General features: G+C 52.0%; 1 protein-coding gene and 1 long non-coding RNA gene across 5 annotated transcripts in view; one reads left to right on the top strand and one right to left on the bottom strand.

Moving 5' to 3' along the window:
- LOC119236500 (uncharacterized) overlaps positions 1 to 20,921 on the bottom strand; it is a 31,497-nt gene that overhangs the window by 6,861 nt on the left and 3,715 nt on the right. For 2 of the 4 annotated variants that reach the window (XR_008552893.1, XR_008552892.1), the window contains exon 2: positions 16,398 to 16,479. This is a non-coding gene — a long non-coding RNA (uncharacterized LOC119236500). Of the gene's footprint in view, positions 1 to 18; positions 115 to 10,086; positions 10,215 to 16,397; positions 16,480 to 20,921 lie in introns of those variants that run through there. The other 2 variants (XR_005123074.2, XR_008552894.1) reach the window with 2 other exon arrangements.
- Positions 19,658 to 20,921, top strand: part of RIPOR3 (RIPOR family member 3) — a 62,659-nt gene continuing 61,395 nt past the window's right edge. The window contains exon 1 of the mRNA XM_037500338.1: positions 19,658 to 19,716. The gene's annotated coding sequence lies outside the window, so the exon portion shown is untranslated. The remainder of the gene's footprint in view (positions 19,717 to 20,921) is intronic.

The raw sequence follows: 20,921 nt of genomic DNA, 5'->3' as shown, positions 1-20,921 counted from the left end.
TTTCTCGAGGCTCTGCTGAGTCAGGTCCAAGCTAAACCTTCGACCTCCCCCTGAAGCTTACTCCTCCTGCTGCGCAGGTACTTTTGTCCTCACGGCATGGCCAGGTGTGGAGAGCTGGGTGAGAAGGCAGAAAAGTAAGACTTACACAGAGAGGAAGGAGGCAATCTGGGGTGATCACCTGTGTCTAGTGTGACTCTCTTTTCTACCACACAACTTTAGAGAGAGACTGAAAAAGCAAAAAGCAGATGTTGCTTTTCTAGGTCCAGGTTTCTTTAAGTATAAAGACTGTCTATCTGTGTCTGGAAAATGCCAGCAGGGAGTTTCAAAACGGAGCGAGGTGTGCCGGGGGCTTCTGACAGGGAGTGTCTCCTCCCCCTAAGGCAGATGTGGCCTGAAGCATCCACCTATGACAGGGGCCTTAAACTAGGATCCAGAGGTCAGAGTTCAGGATGGCAAGGAGGAGGCGTCACTTAGTTTGCGGACCTTCCTGATTTTTGTCATCATAGTGAATGTTGCCTTTTTACCCAAGGGTGGCCCTGGCCAGTGTTGTCTCTGCTGGTGACTTCCAGGACTTGTGGGGAGAAGGTTGCCTATGTCCATTTTTAAAATCAGGAGAGCCCTCCCGGCAGGGTCGACCTCCCCACAGAACATGCCTGTCCCAGGAGATCTGTCCCTCTCTGGCACAGGTGAAGGTGAAACACAGGGAGAAGCCAGGTCCTGCTTCCTGGCTGTGAAACACCCACGAGGCTAGAAAACTCCACTCTTTAGCATGGTAGTCATGGAGGCTTTGGGTGCTGGAGGCTCCACTGTCTCTGCCCTGCCCACAGGAGGGAAAGTAAGGCTTCCAGAAGGATGCACCTGGAGACCAAGCAGCACTAAAAGCATCCTAAGTCAAGATAAGTGACACATTTGGCTCTGAGAAGTAAAAGAAAATCAGGAGAGTGAGAGTTAAGTGATGCTCACCCAGTCTGGCCATGGACTTGGAGTCCTCCGCTCTGCGCTCAGCATGGCCATAAATGAAAAGCCCAGATTCTGGGCATTTTTATTCCTCTTGCTCATTCAAACAGTCATTCATTCGGCTCTTTGTTCATGCACATCCCAAATGCAAACGGAGCCTGTAAGATCTCCACACTTGTCTCCTGCAGCCCGGTGCTTCTCAGAGATCGTGTGAAGGGGCAGTTTGTTTTTAAAAAATTCCAATTGTTAAAAAAAAAAAAAAAATTCCAATTGTTGCAGATGGGTTTTTTGTGAAATAAAATAAAAGTGAATGACCAGAAAAGACTTTGAAAAACCCCAAACACATACAAAATACAAGCCCAACTGATTCAGCAGGTGTTTTGAGGGGCCTTGTGCTTGAACACAGTCGCAACCCACGGTGATACATGTCCTCCGAGGTAGCAATCCCAGAGGTGGGAGAATGCATCGTTTTGAGGGAACCCGAAGGATCTGATCACATTGATCACAGAGAGAGTCATGCAAATCAGGGTCTGTGGCCTCAGTTTCCCAACCTGTTGGACCATCCACTCTATGAGGTTGGGTGCACCAAAGCCCAGTGCACTCCCAAAGCTGAGTGTGTTAATCTCCCCTCAGCAAGTTCTTTTGGTCGCTCAGTTAGCTTAGATGAAATCCATTTGGACTTACCATCTGTAGCCTTCCTCAGATGCACATATTTAAAAAAATTGGGGGACCTTTCTGGTGGTGCAAGCAGTTAAGACAGCACTATGAAGCTATCCGCAGCCACTGCAGCATGAGTCGATTCCTGGCCAGGGAGCTACCCACATGGCCCAGCAGACCTCCCCTGACATGCCCGCTGTTCCCCTCAGCAGTGTATTTCAGTAGATCTGCCTGTTCTGCTCCCCACTCTGTCTCTGGTGAATCCTCTCACCCCTTTCACCTCTGGCCTACACCCCAGTTCTGGTATGCATAAATAAATAAATCTAAAAAAAACTAAAGCATTTTGTAGGGGAAAAGACATGTCTCCCCTTCACCCCACCTTTTAGTTCTTTTATTTTATACTACAGAGAGAGCAATGGACTTGTACCACACAAACCTTTTCTTGTTCTGCATTGTTGCTTATTTTGATCACTTGACTATAATGCTGATATTTCTTTTTTTTTTAAAGATTTATTTATTTATTTATTTATTTATTTATTTATTTATTTATTTATTTATACAAGCACTGGGTACAGTCAGAAGCGTGGGAGGGTGAGAGAATTCACCAGAGCCAGAGCGGGGAGCAGAACAGGCAGAAGGACCGAAATACACTGCTGAGGGGAGCAGCGGGTGGCAGGAGAGGTCTGCGCGCCATGTGGGACCCTTGCCCGGTGGCTGGGGATCGAACCGGCGCTGCAGAGGCTGCAGGCAGCTTTGCAACCCAGCGCTCAACCGCTGCGCCACTGGGGAGGCCCGAAATTTCTACTTTATTGCTTACAGGCCTTTCTTGTTCTTTTTCCCAGGCTGCATTGCTTCCCCGGGTATAGATGTGCCACAGTTCACTCAGGCAGTCTTGTGATGGTGCACAGTGAGGTAATGCTTACTCTGTGTTGCTGTGACATCCTGTGCGTATGTACATTGTGCTCATGTGTGTGTTTCTCTAGGATAGATTTCAAGAAGTCAGTGGGTGTCCACAGGTGAGATTTTGTAGGTGCTGCCCAAATTGTCCTGAAAAGTAATGCTAGTTATCACCAGATTTTTTTTTAAAAGATTTATTTATTTATTTATACAAGAACCGGGGCACAGGCCAGATGTGCAGGAGGGTGAGCGGATTCACCAGAGACAGAGCGGGGAACAGAACAGGCAGACTGACGAAATACACTGCTGAGGGGAGCAGCAGGCGCGACAGGAGAGGTCTGCCGTGCCATGTGGGACCCTCCTCGGCCAGCCGGGATCGAACCAGCGCTGCAGACAGCTTCACAGGGCTGCGCTCAACCGCCTGTGCCATCAGGGGAGGCCCTCACCAGATTTTAAAGTAAGGCTAGGACCTGTTGAAATCACTCCCCTTTTGTGGGTTAAGAGGCTGAAAGAGGGTAGCACCTGACAGAGGTCACATGTGAGTTCAAGACAGAGCCAAGAACATAGCCTCCTGATGTTGTCCAGGGAGGTTCCAGTGTCTTCATCAACATCAAACAGCCCTTAGGCTATTTACCTTGACCCACAGAGTGTCCTGCCTGGTAGCAGGTGTGAAGGCTTTGAATAAGTATATTCATCTCAGGTGTGACTCTCCAGCCTTAAGATTATATCTTAAGTCCCTTAGGAACAGGACTGTGACTTGGGGTGCCATGGCCCCCCCCTTTGCGAGGGCCATCCGATTCCCATTAGATCAAGTCACCCTTGTCATGTGGAAGGACATGAGTGTTGTGGGTGATCTTGGGCCTGATAGTTTCTCTGTGCCTCAGTTTCCCTGACGAGGAAGCAGTAACCTTCTAGAGTAATCGTGGAAATAAAATGAAAATAATATCTGGAAAGGTCTTGGAAGGTGCCCGGAAATGTTTGTTTCCTCCTTGGGTGGAGTTTAAAGTGATGAGGATTTGTGGGTGATGTGTCCAACAGAGGGCACTGTGGGAGCTGGAAGCGGGGTTCTTGGATACACAGGGGAGCTCTGGTGCTAATTTACTCCCTGGGTTTAGATTTAATTGAGGTCGGAGTCATTTTTACTTATCACTGGTGAGTTGCTCGAAAGAGGTTATTTGAGGACAAGAAGTGGCCACATACCAAAATTCCATGGACACTCCCTTCTCCCTACTCCCTCTCTGAACTCGTCCAGCGCAGCTCTCGTTTCAATTCTCCTAACATCGCAGGGGCCTTTGCTTCTCTGTCTTCACTGTAATTCATCATCACCATCTCTGGGAGCTCCGGACCCTGACTTTATTTTGGACCCTCTCTTTCCCACTGCCTGCATCCTGCAGCTGGAACACCAGAAGGGCTCACACATGGTCCTGCCCTCTGCACCCCTTCATGCCTGCCTGCCAGACCCAAGCACCACAGCCAGAGGCTCCAAGCACCTACAGCTCTGCAATCTGACTGTTCCCCTGAAATCTGACTGCTCCCCTGAAATCTGACTGCTCCCAGAGAGCATGGACTGGGAGACCCCCTAATGTGTCCCTCAGGGCTCCCCAGGACCCTGCCCCAGCCTGCCCTGCCCCCTCCCATCCCAATGGCTGCACGTGTGGACCGCTGACTGTGTAAAACCTTCATTCTCAGGGTGTAGCTATTCAGCTCCCGCAGCCAGGAAGCACCATGCTGGGTTTGAAGCCCTTTGTGTCTTGACTGTTTCTCAGTGTTCCTCGGCCCCTAGGGGTGCTGTAAGAGGGTCCCTGAAATGTCCAAAATGGCAATGACATCTCTCTCAACTTTCAAGAGAGCAACAGAGTAATTATTTCTAAAATTCTTTTTTTTTTTAAAGATTTATTTACTTATCCATACAAGCACTGGGCACAGTCCGAAGCGCGGGAGGGTGAGGGAATTCACCAGAGCCAGAGCAGAGAGCAGAGCAGGCAGAAGGACCGAAGTACACTGCTGAGGGGAGCAGCGGGCGGCAGGAGAGGTCTGCGCGCCATGTGGGACCCTCACCTGGTGACCGGGGATTGCACCGGGGCGCTGCAGAGGCTGCGGGCAGCTTCGCAACCCAGCGCTCAACCGCGGCGCCACCGGGGAGACCCTATTTCTAAAATTCTCTTAAAAACTTGGCAGGGTGGGGGCTTTTGCTCGCCCAGGAAGCTCAGGGAAAAGGAGTGTGAGCCTGGCTCAGACACGACCTGGTCCACCAGCACCACAGGATTAAATAGTATTAATTCTTAGGCCTCTGTTGCTTCTTTTCTACCAGAAGAGGACACAACCACTGGAATCCAACAGGTTGATGAGTAGCTTATGTTGAAACATCAACATCAAAAAGAAAAATGTAGCAATGGCTCTGAGCACATTTGTGCTCTGTCCATGAAATGGGGCTTACAAATAAAACCTGAAATGATCTCTGCTCAGCTCTTAGACATAAACACAGGCATTGGAAAACTAAAAATGCAAGAATTCCAAAAGAAGGCGGACTCAATAGAAGGTGATTTAGGACAATGGTCCTTTTGCTAGAAAATAAGCTCCATGAGATCAGGGACTGTGTCTGCTCGGACAGCCGGGTAACCAGCTCCTGGCACACATAGGACTCTCAGGAAATGTTTGTTGAATGAATGAACGAATGTCGATGATGTGGCTCGACCCAGGATAAAGCATGAATTTCTGGGCGTGGTTCCTCTAGGAAAACTAAATGACGGCCAAGATCTTCTGCACTTTGAGTAGGTGGCAGTCTCATTGTTGTCATCATTCCATCTGATTGTTACAATCGCCTTGTGCTCTGACAGGGAATATTAACCTTCCAGTTTCGGAGGCGTTCGGGGGAGGTGAAACGCTGCGCTCGAGGTCCCACAGCGAGTGACAGGGGTTAGATCTTTTTGATCAACATCCAGTTCTCTTTCTACTACCCTCCACTCTCAGTGGGATGAAGGAGATGCAGAGATTGGTCTAGATCAAGCGAGGTTCAGATTCTGCTCTGTAAATTTGGCCCCATTTCTAAATGTTGAGGGCCCTGGGGCTCGGTGCTGGGACCTCGTCTCTTCTGTGACTCCGTCCCCTGGCGATCTCCCCATGTCATGATTTAACTACCGCCTGTGTGCTGAGAGCCTCCTATGGCTACCTCCCACCCCAGGGCCTCCCCTGAACTCCAGTTGTGCTTCTTTCCTTGCCTACTGGGCCCCTCCATTAGTTGTATCTACTGGTCATTTCAAATTTAACGTGGTCCACACTGAGCGCTCCATCTCTCCACTCCCTTCTCAGCAAGAGCTTTTCCAGCCCAACAGATGGCAGCTCCATCCTTGCTGTTGTATTTTCCAGATGATGACCCCTGGCATGCTCCTTGGTGCCTCTGGTCCTCTCATACCCACATCCCACCCTGCTGGCTGGACTCCCAAAGTATCTCCAGACTCCACCAGTTTCCCCCCATACTTCCTGCCCTGGGCCCATCTCTTGCTTGGGGTCTACTGTGGCTTCCTCTGGTTTCTCTGCTTCGTCCCCAGTCCCTCTACCACTTATTCTCCACACCACGCCAGAAGGATTCTGGTAATACCTGAGTGGGATCAGGTCCCTGCTCTGTTTGAAGCCTTCTGGAAGCTGCATAGCTCTCTAAGAGTCAATGCAAACTCCTGACAATAGCCTTTGATGATCTGTGTCTGTCCTCCCTCCCACCACCCCATCCCCACCGGCCTTCCTCTCCTCAGGCCTTTGAGGGTCCCTCCCTGTCCCTCTGCCTCCCCTCCGCTGCCAGTGAGACCAAGTCAAAGCCACGTACTGGCTTGTTATTTTCTGCCTCCTCCCCATGAACGCGAGGACCCCAACTTGTTTTTCTCCACTTTACTTCCAGGACCTGGAATAGCTGCCCAGGGTCAACGCCCAGAACGTGAATGAGGACAGTGAACCCACAGCCCTGCAGATCTGAGAGGCAGCGGTCACCTTAGGCGAAAAGCAGGTAGGGCCACGTGGCTGGACCTGGCGCAGCCACTAGGACCAGCAGAGTCACCAAGACACAGACGAACATGCTCAGGTTTGCTCGGGCAGACCAGCTCCCTGGAGATTCTACCCCGACCCCCCTGGAGATGGGATGGGGGTTGGGGGGAGGGTGATGCGGTGGATGGGGGCCTCACCGGGACAGAGAATAGGAAGCAGCCGGCAACAGTTCTGGGGCTCTGACTAGGTGCTAAGCTGATCTCCTGAATCCTCTGATTAAATCCCCACAAACCCCGTCGACAGAGACTGTTTCACTATTATTATTTTTTTAAAGATTTATTTATTTATGCATACAAGAGCTGGGGTACAGGCCAGAGGTGCGGGGGGTGAGAGGAGCAGCGGGCAAGGCAGGAGAGGTCTGCTGCACCATGTGGGTTTCTCCCTGGCCTGCTGGGGATCGAACTCGTGCTGCAGAGGCTGTGGATTGCTTCAGAGTGCTGTGCTTCACTCCTTGCGCCACCAGGGAGGCCCTGTTTTACCATTATAAGATGAAGAAGCAGAGGCTCATCGGTGTGAGCAACTTGCCCATAATTGCTCAAAGAACAATCTCTCCTGGATACTCCATGTCCCTGGGCTCGGGGGTGACCCCTACATCTGCCTTTTTAAAGAGCACCTGTGGCCACAGTTGGCCTCAGGCAATTGGGGAGCAGAGCCCTTTCTGGAAAAGCACAGACTGACTTTGGAAGGCAATTCTGCTCTTCTTGGGGCGGTCCCCGCCTCGCCCACGGTGGAAGACTCCCTCTGCGCGTCCCCGTTGCATACACACTCAGATGGACAGCCAGCTGGGGCCACGTGCTGGACGCTCGGCCCACTTCACTCCCCTTTCAGAGTCCCATTTGTCTCCGGCTTGCTTTGTTTGTGCTGGTTCTTAAAGGCTGATAATTGCAGCTTCTCCACCCGCCACCTCCCTCTGCCCTGCCTCTTTCCCTTTCAAAATATTTCAAGAGTTTTTTCATCGCTGGTGAAACCATAAGGTAAAGATTCAAGTACATTTTTAAAAAATGCATGACATGAAAGACCCGATGATATCTCGACGACTGGAATCTAAACAGAGTGAAACAAGAATTCAACAAATATGTATTTGTTTTCGGCACTCGTTGCTCAGAGCGAAGCCAGGGAGGTTAGTGGCAGCAGGAACACACGGCTATTTAATATCAGGCGGCTGTCATCGCCCCATTGAGACAGAGTTCTCAGGTTAGGGTTGCTCTGGCATTTAAATAGGCACAGCCTGCCCCCCTCCATGTAGGTGCCAGGAGCCCTCAATCAGCTCCTGGACTGTGGGGGATCAGCGTTCTCAAACAATGCACACAGCCTCTCCCTGAAGGAAACTTGTTATCGAAAGATTGGAGGGCCTGGAATGTGTAATACAAAACAGACCCGCCGAGAAGGCCGGGTTTTATGGCCCAAGAGAAAGAAAGACTTGACGGACTATCAGGCAAAGTCCATGCTGCAAGTGGCTGAGCCCCACCTGTGCATTTTTTTTTTTTCCCCAAATAGACCTGAGATTAAGAACCAGCCAGCTCCTCAGGCTGTGTGGCTTTAGGGTGGAAGCCGCTCAACCCTCTGAACTCTGGTCTTCTGGGGGGAGGGCTCAGGCCTCACCCGGAAGGAGCAAGAAGGGTGAACACCCATGAACTGGCCAGTGCTGGTTTGTTTCCTGTGTGTGGAGGGACCTGGAAGGTGCTGGGCAGAATTGTGGCCTCGGTTTGTCTCTAGTGGAAGATGAGGTGTGGTTTAGGAAGAGGATTCGGTGTCCAGCTGACAGGAGTCTCGTGAAGGTGGCTTTCTGTCCGCTTGGTGTGCTGAGGGACCCACGAGCTGCTGAGATGTTATTTCTGGGCGTGACCATGAGGGTGTTTCTGGAAGAGGGACCAGCAAGCTGATTAAAGGTCACCCTCACCAGTGCGGACGACTTCACCCTCTCTGTGAGGGCCTGAGGAGAACGAGAAAGTGGAGAGAGGGCATCTGTGCTCGGCCTGTGCCAGGCTGGCCGTCTCCTCCCACCTTGGAGATCTGCACTCCTGACTGCCAGAGCTAGCTGGGTTTACACCACAAGGGTGTAAGGCCTTACACTCTTACACCTGGGCCATCCATTTCTCAGGACTTAGACTGGGGTGAATTAAAGCCCCACTTCTCCTGGGCCTCCAGCTTACAGAGAGCAGAGGGTGGGCGCTCTCAGAATCACATGAGCTGATTCTTACATTAAATCTCCCCATATGTGCCTCCCCTGGTGGCACAGGTGGTTGAGCGCCACGCTGTGTAGCTGTCCGCAGCCTCTGCAGCGCCGGTTCAATCCCGGCTGGCTAGTGAGAGTCCCACATGGCACGGCAGACCTCTCCTGTCCCTCCCACTGCTCCCCTCAGCAGTGTATTTTGTCAGTCTGCCTGTTCTGTTCCCCGTTCTGTCTCTGGTGAATCCTCTCGTCCTCCTGCGCATTTGGCCTGTACCCGGTTCTTGTGTACATAAATAAATAAATCTTAAAAAAAACAAATCTCCCCATACGTGTACACACACATACACACACAATATATATACATGAACAAGTCACACGTATCCATATCCATGCACACATGTCATCCTATTGGTTCTGTGTCTCTGGAGAACCCCAATACATTGCTATGATTTTTGGTTACCTTCTGGCCAAGCAGAAACCCATTAAACCTCCAGGCCTTTGCTGCTGTGGCTCTTTCTTCCTGCTGTATGTTCTACGCCAACCCTGCAAGTTCTGCTCAGATGCCACCACTTCCAATATGTCCTCCCAGTGCCGCCCATCAGAAGTCAGTTTGCCTCTGAAAGCAAACTCACAAACCACTCCCCACATGTGCCAGCCTTCCTGAGAATGGCCTGCCTCCACCAGCCACTCCAGCCTGGAGACACATGGTTCCACACACTTGGCTCTACATCACCCATTTTTGACCATTTCCTGTCCTCTCTCTAGAGAGCTCTATTTTTTTTTTTTTTTTTGGCCTAGAAGAACTGGGTTATAGACAGAGTTTCAGGGGGTGAGAGGATTCACCAGAGACACAGTGGGGAGCAGAACAGGCATATTTACTGAAATACTCTGTTAAGGGGAGCAGCCGGCGAGACAGGAGAAGTCTGCCGCGCCATGTGGGTAGCTCCCTGGCCAGGGATCATACTCAACTCTCAGTGGTGATATCACTGAGACTTTCTAAAGTCTTTCTAACTTTCTTTTAAGATATATTTTTTAATTTTTTTTAAAAGATTTATTTTTATTTATTTATACAAGCACTGGGTACAGTCAGAAGCGCGGGAGGGTGACAGAATTTACCAGAGCCAGAGCGGGGAGCAGAGCAGGCAGGCTGAAGCACACTGCTGAGGGGAGCAGCGGGCGGCAGGAGAGGTCTGCGCGCCATGTGGGACCCTCCTCCTGTGGCCCGGGAGCAACCGGGGATCGAACCGGCGCTGCAGAGGCTGCGGGCAGCTTCGCAACCCAGCGCTTAACTGCTGCGCCACCAGGGAGGCCCAGTCTTTCTAACTTTGTAAACTGCAAACCTGCATTGTCACCGTAATTGCCACTGATGCCAAAGCCAGTAGTGGTTTCCATCGTTCTGTGGTTGAAGATCAAAACTGTTCAGCACGGGCCACATTACCTTGAATGGTGTGGTCCAGTCTCCCTCTTTGCATCATCTTGTTTTGTTTTGTTTGAGCTATGAATCAATGCCATAAAATTTACTTTTTAAAAGGTATACTTTTGGTGGTTTTTAATATATTTACAGAGTTGTGCACTATCACCACTATTTAATTCCAGAATATTTTAATTACTCCCCAAAAGAAACCAAGTCAGTCTTTATCCCTCTCTTCTCACCTACCCCTAATCCTAGCTTCTGAATCTATTTTCTGTTTCCAGAGATGTGTCTCTTCTGGACATTTCCTATAAATGGAATCCTACAATATAAAGTCTTCTGTATCTGGCTTCTTTCACTTAGTGTAACATTTTCCAGGTTCATCCATGTTGTGACCTGTGTCACTATTGCATTCTTTTTGATGGCTAAATAGTATTCCATTGTATTGCTAGACCTTTCTTTATGAATTCACCAGTTGGTGGATATTTTCTTGTTTCGCTTTTCTTTTTTGGGCTATGATCAATAATGCTGCTATGGACATTTGTGTTCAAGTGTTGGTATGAACATCGGTTTTCATTTCTTTTGGTATATGCTTAAGATTGGAATTGCTGGTTCAGATGATACTTTGTGTTCAACCTTTGAGGGACTGCCAGACTGTTTCCTACAGGGATTGAACCACTGCACCTTTAGCAGTGTCCAAGAGTTCTGACATCCCCACATCTTCCTCCAGCCTCATCTTGTACCACATGGCTCCTTGCTCTCTGGGCTCTAGCCCCATACTTCCTGTTAGTCCTTACACTCACCATGTTCCTGGCCATGGCAAAAGGAGGGTCTTGAAGATGCCTGTGGATCTAACCCTATCAGACACTGCCTCTCTGTCTACTCTGAAATAAAATTCATAAATATCATAACCTACCCTTAGAATGAAAACACATAGATGTAATTCTCAGACTATATAATAAAGGAGAATAAATACAAAGTAATTTATAAGAAAATTGCCTGCATTATATTCTGGAGGCCCTAATGAAGTAGCCAAGCACTTCCTGACCAAGTGTTTGAACTGCTGTTAGTTCAGTTAGAAATGCTGCAGGCGGTGACAGGTATGAATGCAGAAGAGCTGGGTGAGGGGTGTCAGCCGCTCCTGCACCACAAGGACGTTGAGTGGAATTACAGCCTGTGCTCTTTTCTGGAACAGTGAACAATTCCCAAGCAAAGCGAAGTTCAGTCTTCTCTCAAGTCACATGGTTCTTGCATTCTAGTACATACTAAATTAGAATATACTAAAATATAGTATATACTAAAACCATGCAAAAATATTTTGCGCATATATATAAAATGGACTTGGAGTCCAGGTTAACCTAAGTCACCTGACCACCTCTGGGGAGAACCACTGTCTATCCTCTTTCCTTGGTCTGGAATGTTCCTCCTCTACTTTTTGCCATGCATTTCACCTGCTTTCAGCTTAAAAGTCTCTTCTTTAAGTAGATTTTTCTGTCCTCTTAAGGGACTCAGTGCTCTGGGCTGCTGCTTCACAGTTTCTAGCACCATCTGCAGCCACATGTGTGCCTGTTCTGTATTTATAAATGTCCTTGTCCCTCACTAGACACAGGCCTCATGGGAATCTCCTACCATTGCATTCCCAGCTCTTAGCACAGTGCCTGGTACTCAAATATTTGCTGAAAGAATTGTTACATAAGAGTGTTCTTGTCTACCTTCTCTGTTGTCCTGGGAATTTGTAGAGGATGGTGTTGTGCTGAATTTATCTGTGTCCCCAGTGCAAAAGACAGTTCTTTCTATGAGGAACTAGTGGTCAAATATTTAATGAGTGACTAAAAGTAAAATTACTTTTGGGCTATGAATGTCCTCATAACTGAGCTAAGGACACATGAAGAGATGATTCAGTAAATCCTCCAGAAACTTCTATGCAAGAGAGAGGGATGATCCTAGAATTTGCTTTATTGCTGTGGTTTCCATAGAGAATCTTGGTTTTAACTGTTAGTTATTTCAGCCAGAACCACTGTGTAACAAACAAACTCGACTTTAAGGTTTAGAACAATGAGTCGGTTGTTTCTCACGATTCAGCCGGTTGGCCATTCAGACGGTGCTGCTTGGCTCATGGTCATCTGACCACTTGACCAGGGCTAGAGGGTCTAGGTGACTGTGCTCACATGCCTGGGGATGGTTCCCTTCCAGGTGGTCTTGCACCTCCTGGGAGACTAGCCCAGGTCTCTTCGCCATCCGAGGGTCCCCCACAGCTGGAGGACCATCATTTCTGCCTCATTCTGTTGGTCAAGGCAAGTCTAAGAGCCAAGTGAGGGGCGATCTGAGCTCCAGCTCTCTCTGGGGAGCAGTGTCACATGGGGTGGAGGGCAGTAGGTCTGGGGAGAAGCATTTACCAGGGCCTGATTGTAATGCCCCAGCACAGGCACTCCCTGGAGTGTATTCTTCTTGATCCTTGTTCTGGAATCCAAAGGCAGCTCTGGGTCCTTCTCATCGATAGAGGATCCTCCAGGACCCTGAGCCTTCTCTCTGAACTTGGCGCCTCTTTGTCTGGGCCGGGAGATGGAGGTGGAGAGGTGGAGGAGATGAGGCTGAACGTGTTCTTTCCAGGTTTTCTTTGGCTTAGTTTGGTGAGTGAGAACTCATTTGTGCTTTGGTTAAGTCATGATGTCATTTGATTTTCTTGCCATTGGTCTTATTTCTCTTCCAGCTCAACTGCAATGAAGATCGAGTTAAAGGAGCATTCTGGCTGGTTGTTCCAAATATTTACTACAAAAGTACCTAAGGGTTAAGAGTACCTCCTTGAGGTAGAATCCTGGCTCTGTCTATTGCTGGCTGTGGGACCTTGGGAAGGTGGCTTCCTTTCCTGTGCCTCAGTTCCCTCTTCTCTGACATGGGGTCATGGTGCCTAGGACGATGTTGTGAGGATGAGCGAGGCTATCCCTGCCAACCACATCTGGGTATTTGCACACAGGCGGGACCGACAAGCGACAGCTCCTGCAGAGACATCTCTTGGGGTGGGAGGGAGGGTGGCTTAGCTAAAAAGCAGTTTGTAAGCTCAGCTCATCCACCAGAGAGCAAAGCCCACACGTGTGGTACCTCCTGCCCACAAAGGCGTCCCATTCTGGTCTTATTATGAGACATTTGTGCTTTCAGTAGAAATTATAAATCTAAACATATGCAGGGTTTGTTTTCCCCTCAAAGCAGATTCCAACCAGCATGAAGCCAGCCAACCCAAATAAATTGTGCACTTAAGCCCATTGTTCTCAGCAGCATGTAAACTGTCGGGTCACAGAAAATCGCTTTGAAGAGGGCGCCCCGTTAGTGTGCCCAGCATCAGGGTTCAATTTAGGAGCACATATTTGAAGCATTTACTAGAAATTTGTGGTAAAGAAAGACACGCATGGGGTGGGGTGGGGGGTGGCAAAGGACTCTTGTCAAATAGTCCTGCATAGAGTTGGGGGGATTGGCCGTAAAAGCTCAGGGAGAATGGCAGAATTCCTCAGCTGGAGAAGACATTCTGGGAATGCAAAGATCGCGCCCAGTGTTATGTTTGCAAGGAAATGACAGTCACCAAGTGGAGGATGTCAGGTCCTCTGAGAAACCCCGTGGGCATTCACGTGCAGAAAACTATTTACTTAACTGGAGTTGGTTCTAGAAATATTTGGCTCTGGACGAGCCCAAAGGGAGCATGGAGGGTGCCTGGGATTTTCTTTCAGGTCAGGACGTGGCCTTTACTAATCCCCCCCAACTGATAAGGCTCCCAGATTTCAGAGCAGATTCCTCCCTTTGTTGAACCCGGTTTATGGCTCTGGCCGAGGCCAGAGAGCGACCTGTCCCTGGAACGTCACCCCAGCTCCCCGAGCCAGCTCCCAGCTGATGGAGCGACGCTTTGTCACGGAGGAGCAGTGGAGCCTGGCAGGAGGCTCTCGGGTCAAGAGGAGTGGGAGGCGAAGCCTGGGATGATGGATTGGGAGATTAATCTCCAGGGAGAACCCGCCATCCAACATTCCTGTCAGCACTAAAAGTTGCAAGGGTTGCTAAAGCAGGAGTGTGATGCCACTCTCTGCTGGAAAAAACTGGACTTTTCCAAGCAGGATGTGCCTGGGAGATTGGCCCTTTGGTCAGCTCACCCTCCACTTTTGGAGCGGGAGGTCCATGGCCCACGACCCCAGACTTTGTCCTGCCTGCAGGATGCTGGGGCGTGAGCGCAGCCAGGAGTGAGGACCCCCAGGCCCGAGAAGCAGACAGCACTTAGGTCCATTCATCCAACACAAGTATGCGGCAGTGCACGTGGCAGCTGGGGCTTTGCCTCGGCCGGAGGAGCAGGACGAGAAAACAGATGATCTTGCGGGTCTGCGTGGCGATGAGGACAACGTATTCAGAGTCAGCGACGAGCCAGGCAGGGGCTGTGTTCTGCACGTAACATCTCGGCGAGGCTCACATTTAACATGCATGTGAATCATTGGGGGGGCCGTTAAACCCAGAATCTGGTCCGGGAGTCTGGGGCGGCACCCAGGACACTGTAACTCACCAGCTCCCAGGAGATGCCCGATCTGCTGGTCCGCAGACCGCGCTGGGCTCCCGCGGGTTAAGGGTGAAGGTTTCAGCCAGGTGGAAACCAAGCAGGGCAGTGGAGATGGTTTGGGAAGAGAGTTCTGGGCTGGGGGAACCACACAGGTGGCTCTGGTATGTTAAGAGGATTAAGGGTGTCCCTTCAGGAGAGGGGCAAGGTAGGAGAGTTGAGACCAAGGCGAGCAGGGCCCAGAAGGCTGCCAGTCGGGCGTAGCCTAAGGGCCAGAGAACAGAGGTTCTCTAGAAAGATGGAATCGGCTTTCTGTTTACTCATCCTTCCGGATGCCACGCCTCCCCTGGGGCATCCCCTGCATTCTCGAGGCTGAGGTCCTCTGCCCCCACACCCCGCCCTTACTCCCTGTGCTGAAATTAGCACTTGGCATGGCAGGTTTCTATTTACAAGTCTGCCGCCATGACAGGTTCCTCCTTATTCATCCCTGTCCCGAAACACCCAGCCTGGAGCGTGGGATGATGAGAGCCGCCTGTGGACATGTGAGGACGCTTCGAGTATCACGTGGCGGGAGATGGGGAAATAGTTCCAAGATCTTGGAAAGGCTGTGACCTCTGGACGGTGTGTGCTGGGGTGGGTGGGCTGCAGGAGGGTGGGAGCTGAGAGACCCCCACCCTGGCTCACCCCGGAGCCCAGATGACCTCCCTGCTGCCTGGAGTGTCTGTCCTCTGCAAGGGGTCCTCGGGGGCAGAGGAGATTCTGGGGCAGTGGGCATTGAGTGTAGACACTAGGGACTTGAGAGGTCGTTGGGAATCACACACATCTCCCTGCTCTCACCAGGCCCTTTGCCCCTAGGGCCCCAAATGCCAGCATCTTGGGTCCTGCCTGGTGATTTCGCCCATTTTCATTTGCCACCTGGGCTCTGAGGTATTCAATAGATTCTTTAAAATGATTTCCTTTCTCCCCTTTTTATTTCGACAGCTCTCCGAACCTGCAGCAAGGCTGAGAGAAACGCCACGCGCTGCTCCCCTGGGTGTACCCACAGGTAACAATTTTGCCATGTTTGCTTTCTCTGCCTTTTTCCCACATTCACATTTTAAAAACAACACACATCAATTTTTTTCTGGTCCATTAAAAATATTTAAATAACCCAGAGCAGCCCCATAGACTCGCGGCGTTAGCACACTTACCCCCACTGTTCCCTCCACCCCCCGCCCCCAGCTCTACCATCTTCTCAGGCAGAGTCAGCCCAGCCCAGCCTGACCGCAGTGGACCCACAGGTCCAAAGAACCAGCCACTCTTGTTTCAAGCCACTGAGTCTGGGGTGCTCTGTTCCATGACATTGTGGCAGAGCTGACAACACGCCCCCCAGAGATGCAGTGAGATGATAGCTGTCACTTTTGCATCTTTCTGGCACCCCTTTACCTGAGCCCCCTTCCTATTGTGAACCCATCCCCTCACTGGTGGAGTTCTAGGGTGACCTCTCCACCTTGTACCAGAGAAGCCCAAAGGGCCAGGCACTCCCTTCCCGCCTTCCTGGCAGCCACGTCATAGGCTGTAACCCTCATGCCTTAGAATATGCCGTGACAGAGGCAGAGATGCCTGCAGGGTCGGTGGGGCAATCCCGCAGAGAGATGGTGGTGGCACAGATATTCCAAAGTGACAAAGGTCCAGTTCTCACCAGCGTTCCCAGCTTATGCCCTTGGCACTGCCCTCACCACCTTCCCCACCCTGGATCTTACCTGCGCTTCCCAGCCTCATTCTGCAGGCTTCCTGAACATTCTGTGAGCTTCCTGACATCCATCCAATTCATTTCTTTTTACCCTGAAACACAAATTCAAATCACCTTTTTAAGTATAGTTTTTGCGGCCTCCCCTGTGGTGCAGCAGGTTGAGCGCAGCACTGTGAATCTGTCCACAGCCTCTGCAGCGCGGGTTCAATTCCCAGCTGGCCAGGGGGATTCCCACATGGTGCGCCCGCTGCTCCCCTCAGCAGTGCTTTTGTTCTGTCTGCCTGTTCTGCCCCCCACTCTGTCTCTGGTGAATCCTCTCACCTCCCACGCCTCTGGCCTGCACCCCAGCTATTGTATAAATAAAAAATAAATCTTTAATAAATAAATAAATTAGACTTAAAAAAAAAGAATAGTTTTCGATTTATAGAAAAGTTGCAGAGTAGAGAGAATTCTTAGACACCTGCCCCCCCTTCCTAATTGTTTCCCTTGGGTTGGCATCTTGATCATCATCTCATTTGTCACAACGACGTATGAGCCCATATGGATAATTTATCATTAACTCAGCTCCACGTTTTATTAGGATTTTGTTAGTTTTTCCCTGATCTGGGGACTCCCTTTTAAACATTAAGAAATTAAAAGTCAGAGTGTCAACGGGAAAACATTATCACTTGCCAAACACAATTCTAGAGAGATGCTCTTGGCTGCTGAACAGCCCAAGCCCGAGGCCTGCTTTCTCTTTGTTAGGAAGGGAGATTGTTATTACACAGAGAGCAGCATGAAGGACAGATTAGCACAGCGCTGGAGACATTGTCTCCAGGCCAGACAGGATTGAAGGAGAATTTGCCTCAGGAGTTAAGATGTGGGGGCCTCTGGGCCAGGTCCCTGTGTCTCCTGTAGCCAACATGGCGCTGCCCTTGAGACCCAACTTGGGAAGACACAGGCACGCCCCCTTCCCCCAGATAGCATTCCGGGAGCCCAGCCGGACTCCACTAGACCCTGAACCTGGAGCTTCCCTCTGCCTTAGACACTCCTATACACTTATCGTCCTCCACTGCCCCCCGAATTCCTGACAGGTATATGACAAGTGAAACCAAGGGGAGCCCACAGAGACCCCCATGAACTGCAAGTGAGTCGAGCACCTCCTGGCCCACTGGTCCTGTCCTTGAGGGGTGGTCAAGGCCTGGAGGTGGCTCCTCTGGCCCTGCTGTCACTCGCCCTTGCGTGGCCTTCGGGCTTGGTCACACACCTTTCAAGTGCTTCAAAATTTTGTGTGCTTTTTAAGTTAGGGGATGTGACTTGTCCCCCGAAACTAAGTCATCACGGTCCCTTCAGACATAGCTGCCGGGCATGTTTCTCTCCACGAACAACCCAGACAGCTCTCCTCTGAGGGAAGAAGCACACCCTGAAGTCAGTCATATTGGCACAGGGGTCCCCAACTCCAGGTGACCACGTTGGAACATTTGCAGAATTTCTGGGTTCACTCCCCAGGTTGCTGGCTTATTTATTTCTCAGCTGACTATTGTAGAATTCCCTGAGTTAACCGAGGACTCACATGTTGGATGAAACGTCCCCAGGTGGGGTGCAGTGTCCCTAGAGATGGAAGCTTGTGGGGACCACACTATTGAGGACTCTGTTGCCATTTTTGGCAGTGAAGCTATGACAGGGACAGCCCCCCAAATGCCTCTGTCTCCTTTTCCCCCTTGGGAACAGCTCAGACCGTTTCCCTGGCTCTGGACGTGTTTCCAGAGGAGGTGGCTTTGTAGGTGTACGTGGGGGAGGACACCCCAGTATCACTCGGACCCCATGTTCCCCTCAGGGACACATCGTGGAGACCCACCCTGTACACGTAGGGATGAAGCTCGCTCCGTCCAGCTGCCGCCGCTGAACTCACACGCTCCTGGGTCCCGTGTCACCCACGCATCTGAGAGACCTTGACGTGGGACCTCTTGCTTCTACGATAAACCACTGTGGCAGCAAACATCCTCGTGCCCATGGCCTTGCACACACGCAGAGGGGTGCTCCCGGCGGCCACTTCTGGTGTCCAAGGGTCTTGCCAGATCCCCCCTCAGAGTGTGTGTGTGTGTGGGGGGGGGGCCGGGGGTTGTCAGTGTTTGCTCTTTGGGCTGTTTATTCCTGGCCTCTCTTCTCCGGGGCTGCAGGGTGGACGGCAGCCAGGGCGGCAGAGGTGTCCGGGCTGGGAGGCCCCGCGGGGCCGGCTCCCCCGGGCGTCAAAGGGGGCTTTGCTCCTGGGTCCGTCCCTGAGCAGAATCCGAAACGGAGATGTGTCGAGGTGACCCAAGGAGCCGCTTCCTGCCTGGACCCCCACCCCTGGACTCGGGGACACCTTCAAGTTTGTAGGAGTCATGCGAGCACAAATGGGTCGGGGTGGGGGGAGGGGGCCGACCCTGAAATAATGAGGTTGTAAAAAACCCCAAAAAAGGTCAGTAAAAGCCTCCACACTAACTAGCAAGATGTTAGGGGAGAGGGCCCAGCTCCTCACACCCTGGGAGCGGTGGGAGGCGCGGAGGGATGGACGATGGGGCTGGGGGTGCCGCAGACCAGACGGAAGGGGGGCAGATGGGTGAGAGGGAGGCCAGGTGGGCGAGGAGGAGGCGTGAGGAGGGGCGCAGCAGAGAGCAAGGTAAGAGGCCGGAGGGGGGGAGGCAGCTCCCCCGTCTGTTTGTGATTAGCACGCAGCCCGGTGCAGAGCGGAGTAAACAGAAACTTCCAGGCGTCCCACACCCCCCTCTGAGGCAAAGCAGAAATCAGATGCTCCGTGATTAATCGTGGAGAGTTCAGGACACGACCACAAACGCTGTGCGGACTTGAAATTAGCTGCCTTTTCCCAGTCCTCTTGCCAAGATGGGAGTGGGGGGTGGGACGTGCAGGGCTGGGGGCCCCGCCTGCTGGGGGCCAGCATGGAATTCTCCCTGGCAGAGCTCAGAGTGACACTGACGGGCAATCGGCTGCGGCCAGAGCAGCCGGCAGCATCCGGGGAGAGCGGGGGCCGTGGGGGGCCCCCCCGGGCAGGCTTCCTGGAACCCCGCTCTGGCCGCCTGCACCCTGACACAGGCCAGATAAGCCCCCCGGGCTGCATTATCAGAGCCCGGCAGTGCGTGGTCCCCGCGGCACCCCCCGGGAGGCCGGGGCCAGGGAGCTTCTCCGGGGCCCATCTTCCAAGTGGCTGCACTGGACCGGCTGCCCGAGCCCTGGCGGGTGTCTGCGCCGGGATGGGAGCCGCGCGCTTGCAGCAGCCGTAGAGACAGCAAAGCTGGGGAGCTGGCGGCAGCTCGGCGTGCACAGCCCTGAATGTTGAGACCTGCTCTGTGGTGAGTGCGGGCCGAGGGCTGCTGGTGCTGCTGCGGGCTGCACACCCGGCTCCAGAGGGAGGGGAGGTGTGCGGAGGGCGCTCTTCCACCTTCCCAGCCAGGGTCCCAAGCCCCAGAAGGGGGCCGGGGGCTGAGGCTGAGGTGGGAGCCAAGCACGTTGCTGTGCGTCCTTGGGCAGCGCATCCCCTCTCTGGGCTTCTGTTTGTCCATCTCTGAAACGGAGTGGGTGAAGGAGGTGAGCTTTCGGGGCTGTTGCTACAGTGGCTAGTTCTTTGTGTCCGCTGTGTGCCAGGCACCATGCAAGGCTGTTTGGGGGCTTTAGCTCGGGGAATCCCCACGCTCCTGATATTACTGTGTAGGAAGTGGACAGCGGCTCAGAGAGATGGAGTGACTCGTCTGAGGACACACAGCTGGTTGTGGCCGAAAGGAGAATAGACCTGGGGCTTTCTGACTTCGCTTGCACTAAGCTCTCCTGCATTCTATGTTCTATGGTTCTGTGATTACCCCAGAAGCAGGAGCAAAGCAGGGGAAGAGGAGTAGGTGGGAGGCGGAGAGGTCTGGAAAGGGGAGCCACAGGCCGAGCAGCCTCCAGCCTTTTGGATGGCACGTCAACCCGGGTGGATGCCATCCCGGGAGGGGCAGGGGCTGCCCAGCTTGAGTGTCCGATGCTCTGCCCGGGGCATGAGTGAGGAGGGTTAATCTGGGGCGGGTGGGGAGCACTTGGGGGCGGGAGGCTGGCACATGCCTTTACTACGTTTTGTTCCAGTTTTATTTTGCCTTTTCAAAAATCTGTTTCAAATCATTCTGCTCCCCCCGCCCCCCCACCCCAGCCTCTGGACAAAACTGAATTGTGAAACACATACAGTGCTTTCCACATGCCTCCCCTGGGGGGATCACATATTAATATTATCGGAGGCTATTTGCATATATATCCGTACAGCTGTGGCGGGCAGCAGCCTAGAGATAAGATGCAAATGAAGTCAGCTAGCAGCTCCCTGGTACCAAGGAGGGGGATGCGTGTTAATCCAAGGGCCAGAACAGACCACGGGACACGGCAGGTGGGCAGGCCCTAGGGTGCCAGGCATCGGGGCAGACTTGGAGGTCCCAGCACCCAGATGTGGCCTCTTTTCTCTTCCCTTGGAAAATTCCATCCGCAGTAGCTCTGTACTGACCAGGGCAGGCTCACGCCCTTGGCCTGGGGCGCA

Source organism: Talpa occidentalis, unplaced genomic scaffold (assembly GCF_014898055.3).
Source record: "Talpa occidentalis isolate TD23 unplaced genomic scaffold, MPIMG_talOcc4v2.1 talOcc4.10, whole genome shotgun sequence".
NCBI classification, from domain to species: Eukaryota; Metazoa; Chordata; class Mammalia; order Eulipotyphla; family Talpidae; genus Talpa; species Talpa occidentalis.
Note: the sequence above shows the minus strand (reverse complement) of the source record. Positions and strands in the feature narration are given on the sequence as shown.